At 35.0% G+C, this 8,629-nt stretch overlaps 1 non-coding gene across 1 annotated transcript; it reads right to left on the bottom strand.

Moving 5' to 3' along the window:
- Positions 1 to 239: 239 nt before the first annotated feature.
- Trnai-uau (transfer RNA isoleucine (anticodon UAU)) lies at positions 240 to 339 on the bottom strand. Its single transcript has 2 exons — positions 302 to 339; positions 240 to 275 (listed from the first exon to the last, which is right to left on the bottom strand). It is a non-coding gene; the product is annotated as a tRNA-Ile (tRNA).
- Positions 340 to 8,629: the final 8,290 nt, after the last annotated feature.

Raw genomic sequence — 8,629 nt, 5'->3', positions numbered from 1 at the left:
TACATTATTCACTTGAAATATTATGGCTTTGTTTGACGCTATGTAAGAGAAAGTTTATTTAAGTTGAGGTAGATCTTCCGATTGCATGCATCTTCATAGTATGGAAAACTGAAAAAATGAAAAGTTTAAAATTAATATTTCTTTAACAATCATTACACATAACCAAGAATCACGGGGCAAATTTGACATGCACAAACTTTTTCATTGACACAGAAATTGAAGGGTTTGTTAAAAGAACCTGCTCCAGGTGAGGATCGAACTCACAGCCTCCGCATTTCCTAGCAAGGGGACGATACTTGTCTATAAGTACGGCGCGCTAACCAGTTGCGCCACTGGAGCAGTTTTTGTCAATAATCATTGGTCGCCATATAACTATATATAAAATAAACAATTTTGTTATTTTGCCACTTCGATGATAACAGTGTCCTACTGTATCAGAACAAATAAATGTAATACAATAATAGATTTTTTTTGTCTCGGAACATGAACTGTTACATATAGTTTGAAATTTAGAATATACGGCAAATGTATATGTACATGCACTCTGCAAAAACACATTTACTGAAACATGATTGAAGCTGAATTTCCATACAATCATTACAATATATTAACATATATGTTATGTTCTATTATAATATATTGTGCTCGTCATAATAAAAGCGAACAAATACTGTGAAATAGGATAGGCACTTAAACGTGTGAGAGTGTTGAAACAAGTCTCTCCGTGGCAGGGCTATGAACAATACAGGTATATAACATTTAACAGGATTTTTAACAATAGCTATCTTTCTATGAAAATGACTTTTAAAACGTCTATGAATGCCCGTTTAAGTTTCTAAACAGCAAAAATAAAGATACTAGTATCACCACTATAGATAATAGTCCGTTTCAGTCTCGGTTTTGTATTGCGATTTACAATATTTATATCCCTCAAGTCCTCGTTATGTTATTAAACATGATTTGTCGCCGATAAATCTGTCTATAAGATTTTTTTGCAACACCCTGTCAATAACGTACATAATAAAGGTCCGTTATAACGAGGCGTTAGTAACTCGCATTGAACATTACGCGTTATGCATAGTTAGGTAAGCAATTAGATTGCAGTTACCGGTAGTTAAAGCTATTCACATTTCGACAAATGTTCACTCTAATAAATCTATTTCAAAGGTTTCAAAACGCATAGTACATTATATCAGTCGCGTTCTGAGAAAACTGGGCGTAATGCCTGTGCGTAAAGTGTCGTCCCAGATAAGCCTGTGCAGTCCGCACAGGCTAATCAGGGACGACACTTTCCGCTTTTATGACATTTTTTTGTTTAAATGAAGTCTCTTCTTAGCAAAAATTCAATTTAGGCGGAAAGTGTTGCCTATGCATTATGCCCAGTTTTCTCAGAACATGACTCATATAACTTCTTGCTTTCAGATGATCGCATCGTGAAACCCAGTTCCAGAGACATTTTTATGAAGCGAGGCAACCACATGTATATATGAACCTTTTAATGTGTGCATATAACAATTACGTATCAAATAGTAATATAACTTGTAATACAAAACTACATAACTGTTTATAATGCTCAAATTGCATTGTTTTTAATATGTGTGTTAATATATTTTAATTCATCATAAGGAAATTACTCATTTTAAATCGAACTCCTTTAAAGATCTTTTATATACTTCTAACAGATGAGAAAGTTTTATAATGTACATAATCGTAGACCAGTTTTGCAATTCTTAGAACCATCGTCTCTCATAACTCTTTTAGAGTATTTTCGTACACATATATAACGATTCTGTTCTGTTTTATTAGGTTTTTATGTACACAAAAGAGACGTTAATAAACTATCCTGTCCGTCTGTCTTATATAGGACAATGCCGAGTTATGCTTACAGTCAAGAATATTTAAATGCTGTATGGTTAGGTTTAGAAATGACAAATATAGGAATAGTGCATTTTACACCATCATTCCGTTTAACAAGAATATTATGATATATTGTAGCTTTCAAGTTTATCCGAAATTCTCTAAATACTGTCTGCAAAGCACTAACTTATTGACAATAGAAATATGCAAACACACTTACAAGTTATGATGCTATATTTTAAAAAGGGCGTTTAAAAGCATAACAAACATAATAGTGTTAACATATTATTAGTTATGTCAGAAATAGTTTACATAAATTGAAACATCGACATCCACGAACAAAGATCATTTTTCATCATAAAATAGTACATTTAAAGCTCATTTTTACCAACACAAATGCACTTAATTCACCGGCTTTTTTTAATAATTTTACTAGTAAACACCATAACCATTAAGAAATGATGATGTTGGTAAGACCTTACGTCCGTTTCAAAGCTTACCATTATCTTACATTTGACAGTGCCAATAATGTTGGAGTTATTAAACGGTCTTAAAATGAAATTGTTTACAGATTTTTGTAGTTTTGAAAAAAAATGTCGTTACATATGTGTACTTACAGTCTATTATATTTTTAATAGTCTTAAATTATTACAAAAGCAATAAAAAAGTCAGTACAAAATGTTTCCGTCCCCGGGATTTGATAGAGGGACTTTTTGAATCAAAAGCTATTGCACTACCACTGCGTGACGCAGTCCGCACAGGCTAATCAGGGACGACACTTTCCGCCTAAATTGGATTTTTGCTAAGAAGAGACTTCATTTTAACGAAACATGTCATAAAAGCGGAAAGTGTCGTCCCTGATTAGCCTGTGCGGACTGCACGGGATAATCTGGGACGACACTTTACGCAAATGCATTATGCCCAGTTTTCTCATTACACAACTCAATTGATTGGAGAGTTGAGTGCAAATTCATGAAAATCTATGCAAACAAGTTTTTCTTAGGTTCAACAAGTGATTTTCCGAAAATCCACTTAGCGTTATCTCTAAATTCCACCTGTCAATATACTAAAAGCGATTTCCAATCAGGGAGCTATCACGGAACGACAGGATAAAACGATATGTTTGTTATACCGTTATCATCGATTTCAAGTGCAGAAACTTTCGAATAAGCAAAGAGGAAGTATATTTTGCGGTCAAGTATGTTCTCTTATGATGAGATAGTGTTATGTCTTTATTTCAACAACGAAACGCTTTTGTATTTAACCTTGACTTTGCCCCTTTCCCGTTAATAAGAGGTATTAGAAAGTATTAGAAAGACGGGTACATATGAAATGTATTCGGAAATCCTTTAACCAGTTATTTCTTTTTGATGTTTGGAAATGTATAGCCATGAGATAATAAATGGGAATGTTGAAAAGTCGTTCGATCACAATCAGATACACCGCTGTACACGTATTGAGTACACAATAATTAAACGTGCAGCGAATTTTCTGAAGATTATGACTTAAATTCGATGTTTTCTTCATTGCAGTAGAAAATTGTAAATTATAATTAATAGATGTTCTTGCTCTGCTACGTCCAAGCAAATGTTCCTATTTACAAATGAATTGACAAACTGTTTTTAGAAGAACAGACAATGTAATCTTGTGCGTTGTTTATGAAGTGCTTTTATAACGCAATCCTGCACATCTAACTTTTTATCATAGTATTTTGTAAATAATAATACTATATATATATATATATATATATTATATCACAGTAAAAAGAAACTAAGCTATGCTCACACATTGCGGAACAAAACAGAATAATTAATTGAGATAATCCTTTCGAACAGTGGTATTGTATAAATGCCAAGTTTATATCTTTTAAGTTTCAAAGACATAACATATTTGAATTTGTTTGACCGAGGGAAAAACATCTAAATTGCACAGAAAACTAAATATATGTAACAGTTTAAAATTATCCCGTATATACAATCATCACATAAAGGCGATGTGACAATATACCAAACATATATTTGAAATGATATTGAAGTTTATGGTTTGGGCTCTTGTTCCAGGTGTGGGACTCGAACTCAGCCACTGCATTTCTAAGCAAGGGGACGATACTTGTCTATAAGTACAGGGCGCGCTAACCAGTTGCGCCACTAAAGCAGTTATATAGAAAATACGTGTTTGCCATATATCTATCTATAAAATACATACATTATTTTTAACACGTTGAACGACAGAACGAATATATGTAATACAATAGGAGACAACATTTCCCCGGGACATGAACTTTTACGTATAGTTTGAGATTTAGAATTATACACGACAAATGTATAAGGACTCTGCAAATAATGCAAAGAAATACTGTAAGACGCTGAATTTTCAATAGTCATTTAATTTAGTTTCAACGTAATCAAAGAGCAAACAAAACTGTGCAAACAGGATAGGTACTTTTAAAGAGTGACAGTTTGGAAACAAAATTATATGTTGTTGCGCAATTTATACATTATATACAAGTAAGCATTATTACAAATAGCCATCTTTCTATATAAATTACTTTTTTAAACGTCTATGCATCACTGTTTGAGTTTCCAAGCGGAAAAATGGTATTAATAATAGTGAAGATATCAGTCTGTTTTCATTTTCAGTTTCGGTTTTGTATTCCGATTTACAATATATATAAATGTCATAAGCGCATTAACTTATGCAATTTAAAATAGTTTTTGCCAATAACTCTATCAATAAAATTTTATAACAATAAACCTGTCAATTACTTGTTTAACCCATTCATGCCTAGCGTCCTGAAAAAAGGACATTGCAAACAGCGTAGACCCAGATGAGACGCCGCATGATGCGGCGTCTCATCTGTGTCTGCGCTGTTTGCTTAAAGGAATTTCAGTTAGTAATATTCTAAATATAGAAATAAATATACTAGACATCCCTAATTTTGGAAATAAATTGATCCAATTCAGAAGGATGGGAGAGTCCATAGGGCATAAATGGGTTAAAAAAGCGTTCGTGATAACGAAGCGTCAGAAACTTGAACTGCACATAAGGCGTTATGCATAATTACGTAAGCAGTTACATTATGCAGTTCGCAAATGCTATTCACAATTCCATAAATGTTCACTTTCACAAATGTGTTTCAATGTACCGAAACACAAAGTACATTGTATAGTACAATGACGATTTATTCCTACGATCGAGAATATTCAAATGGCGTGTGGTTAATTTTAGTTCTACAAAATAAGAAAAAGTAAATGTAACAGCCTAATTCCGTTTGACAAGAAAACTTATTTTATAATTAAAAGGTACGGAATATACCACTTAGACAAGTTGTCAAGTCGTGATTCAAAGTTAAAACTTGTCTTTAAGAGAACGAACAGTTTTCGCAATCTTCGTATAGTCCGACTAAATATTTGACGTGGTATTTGTAATAAAAAAAAATCAGACCCATCTTAATGTTGTTGTTTTTTCAATTAAATGAAATTAACAATGTTAAATTTACTCTATTTTCTTACAGGTGTGTAACAAATAACAAAACAACCTTTCTTTATGTAGACGAAAAAAGTATATTCGTACATTAGTTACAGCAATGCATCTAACGTGTCAGCCCTCCCTGTGATGTAATAAATAAAACGTTATCCACCCCTTTTATATGAGCCGTGCTCTGTGAAAAGGGTTTTAATGCATGTGCGTAACGTGTCGTCCCTGATTAGTCTGTGCAATCCGCACAGACTAATCAGGGACGATACTTTCCGTTTTTATGATATTTTCTGTTTTAAGAAAGTCTCTTCATAGCAAAAATCTAGTTTATGCGAAAAGTGTCGTCCCAGATTAGCCTGTGCGAAATGCACAGGCTAATCTGGGACGACACTGTACGCACATGCATTAAACCCCTTTTTCACAGAGCACGGCTCATATTAAATGCGTGCATTATGTTTTAATTATGGACTACACAGGCTAATCTGGGACGACACTTCACGCACGTGCATTAAACCCCTTTATCACAGAGCATGGCCCATACAGAAGATGCGGTTACAGCCTTACAAATGACATGTTGTACGTTTAATCCATGCTAAAAGAAATTTTCGTACGTCTGAACCATGATCCTGGAGCTTTGAAACATACTCGGGGAGCTTTAAAAATATAATCTTTGATCTTTGAGACATAGACGTGAAGCTTTGTAACATAGTTAAATAGTGCTTTGCAACACAAGCACTACTTTTATTTTAAACGAATTCATACTCCTCTAGTTGATTGGCATAGCAACACACGCACTAATCTTGTTTTAAACGAATTTCTACTCCTCTTGTTGATTGGCATAGCAACACACGCACTATTTCTATTTTAGACGAATTGCTACGCCTCTATTTGATTGGCATAGCAACACACGTACTACTTTTATTTTAGACGAATTCCTACTCCTCTAGTTGATTGGAATATATCGAAATATAATTGTCAGTATTAAACTTATCATACTGAACTATGTTATTTTCTGCTTTTGTGTTTGGATTTTTTAAATTCTAATTAGTTTGCTTTAAATATGCCTGATGTCTATCGACTTTGTGCAAGCAGTTCGAGTCAAAATCAGTATCTTAGTATTGATAGTAATGTGTATGTTTAATGGAGCTCGCCATAAACTTCGTATATCTAGGGGCTATCGAGCTCGCCATAAACTTCGTATATCTAGGGGCTATCGGATAATGGAGCTCGCCATAAACTTCGTATATCTAGGGGCTATCGGATAATGGAGCTCGCCATAAACTTCGTATATCTAGGGGCTATCGGATAATGGAGCTCGCCATAAACTTCGTATATCTAGGGGCTATCGGATAATGGAGCTCGCCATAAACTTCGTATATCTAGGGGCTATCGTATATCTAGGGGCTATCGTATATCTAGGTGCTATCGGGTAATCCTAGTGAACACAAACGGAGCATTTAGGATTATGTGTTTGCTGCATTTCCTTTTTTAATTATTTGTTAAAACTTGTAAATGTAGCAAGCATTTTGGGTCCGAGAAAATCTTTTAGCTTGAATGCTCAGTGTAATGCATGTACTTGTATGTATACAGGAGCGCGTTTCGCGATAAAGAAGTCACATACTTCAAAACAAAAATAACTACATGAATGAAATTCTACGAAAACATCATTCCTCTAACATCTTTTTCGTCGAAAGCGAAATCCATCAATCTCATAAATTAATTGCTGCGGTAATAAATTACCTTTACTGTTGTAACACGGATATACACTTCGATAATGAACGCTAATTAACATAAATATATTCGCCGTATATTTTATTTATGAAGTGTTCACAGATAATAAATGGTGTTTTTCGTTTTAAGTTTTGCGCGATTCATTTTAACAGAATGATAAATCTGTATTCATCTGTATTCATAGAATGAGTTTTCTAAGAAGTGTGGAAGTCTCTAAAGTTTAGTTGTTCGTTTTAAGCTACACACATCATTATATAAATGAGCCGCGCTCTGTGAAAAGGGGGTTTAATGCATGTGCTTTAAGTATCGTCCTAGATTAGCATGTACAGTCCGCACAGGCTAATCAGGGACGACACTTTCCGCCTAAACTTGATTTTTGCTAAGAAGAGACTTTATTGAAACGAAAATATCATAAAAGCGGCAAGTGGCGTCCCTCATGAGCCTGCTCGGATTGCACAGGCTAATCTGGGACTACACTTTACGCACATGTCAAGTTTTATAATCGGAAAATAAACCATTACTGTTTCTTGCTCTCGTGAAAAGGATGGCGTGTTTTATATCTGGATGATAACACATTCGAATTACGAGAGGAGTTTAAATTAAGAGTAAATGCGTTGTTTACAGTTCAGCTATTTATGAACGTCTTCGTGTGCAACGAGGCAATGATCGAACTCGTTTCATAACCTGTACTTCAAACGTGATCCTTCGATCCCGCAATCACTTTGACAGCATAACAATGATGCAATATGATAACAAATTACTTATCTAAAATATATATGTCCCTGCACTATCACGTATCATGTAATATGGAAAACAGTGAACACTCGATATCCCTTTATCCAAAAGCGCAGGACTCAATGTACGAGGATTTCAGGTTCGACCCCCTGCTCGGCCAAATAAACTAATTGGGGCTTTGTCTTGTAATTCTTCCTAAGACTATTTTAAACTACCTCCGATTAAAGTTAGACAGCTGTTAGTTACTTTGATAAGTATGTGTTATGGTTAACCAGATATCCCAGGAAGAGCTGGTAAACAAACCGCCGTGCTACGACTGAAGTACCGCCGTGCTACGACTGAACTACCGCCGTGCTACGAATGAAGTACCGCCGTGCTACGACTGAAGTACCGTCGTGCTACGACTGAAGTACCGCCGTGCTACGACTGAAGTACCGCCGAGGTACGACTGAAGTACTGCCGTGCTACGACTGAAGTACTGCCGTTCTAAGACTGAAGTACTGCTTGAATAGGCAACAAATCCAATTAAACAAGCAAACATAAAAGTTCAACCCTTTATCCCATCCCTCTCTGATTTTAGGGGTGCATACACACTTTGTGCGATCAAATTAAAGATGTATACACTGCCGGCATTATTTACTCCATTATTGCATCCGTTCATCAGTCCGGATATTCGTAACAATTTCAAGAACGCTCTATACATGCATCTTCTATATACGCTTTTAGGGATATTGTCCCAGATCAGCCTGTGCAGGTAACTCTATCTGCATATCGTCCCAGATCAGCCTGTGCAGGTAACTCTATCTGCATATCGTCCCAGATCAGCCTG

The sequence above is a fragment of the Dreissena polymorpha genome, chromosome 2 (genome assembly GCF_020536995.1).
Source record: "Dreissena polymorpha isolate Duluth1 chromosome 2, UMN_Dpol_1.0, whole genome shotgun sequence".
Lineage (NCBI taxonomy): Eukaryota > Metazoa > Mollusca > Bivalvia > Myida > Dreissenidae > Dreissena > Dreissena polymorpha.
This window is presented reverse-complemented; position numbering and strand designations above follow the sequence as displayed.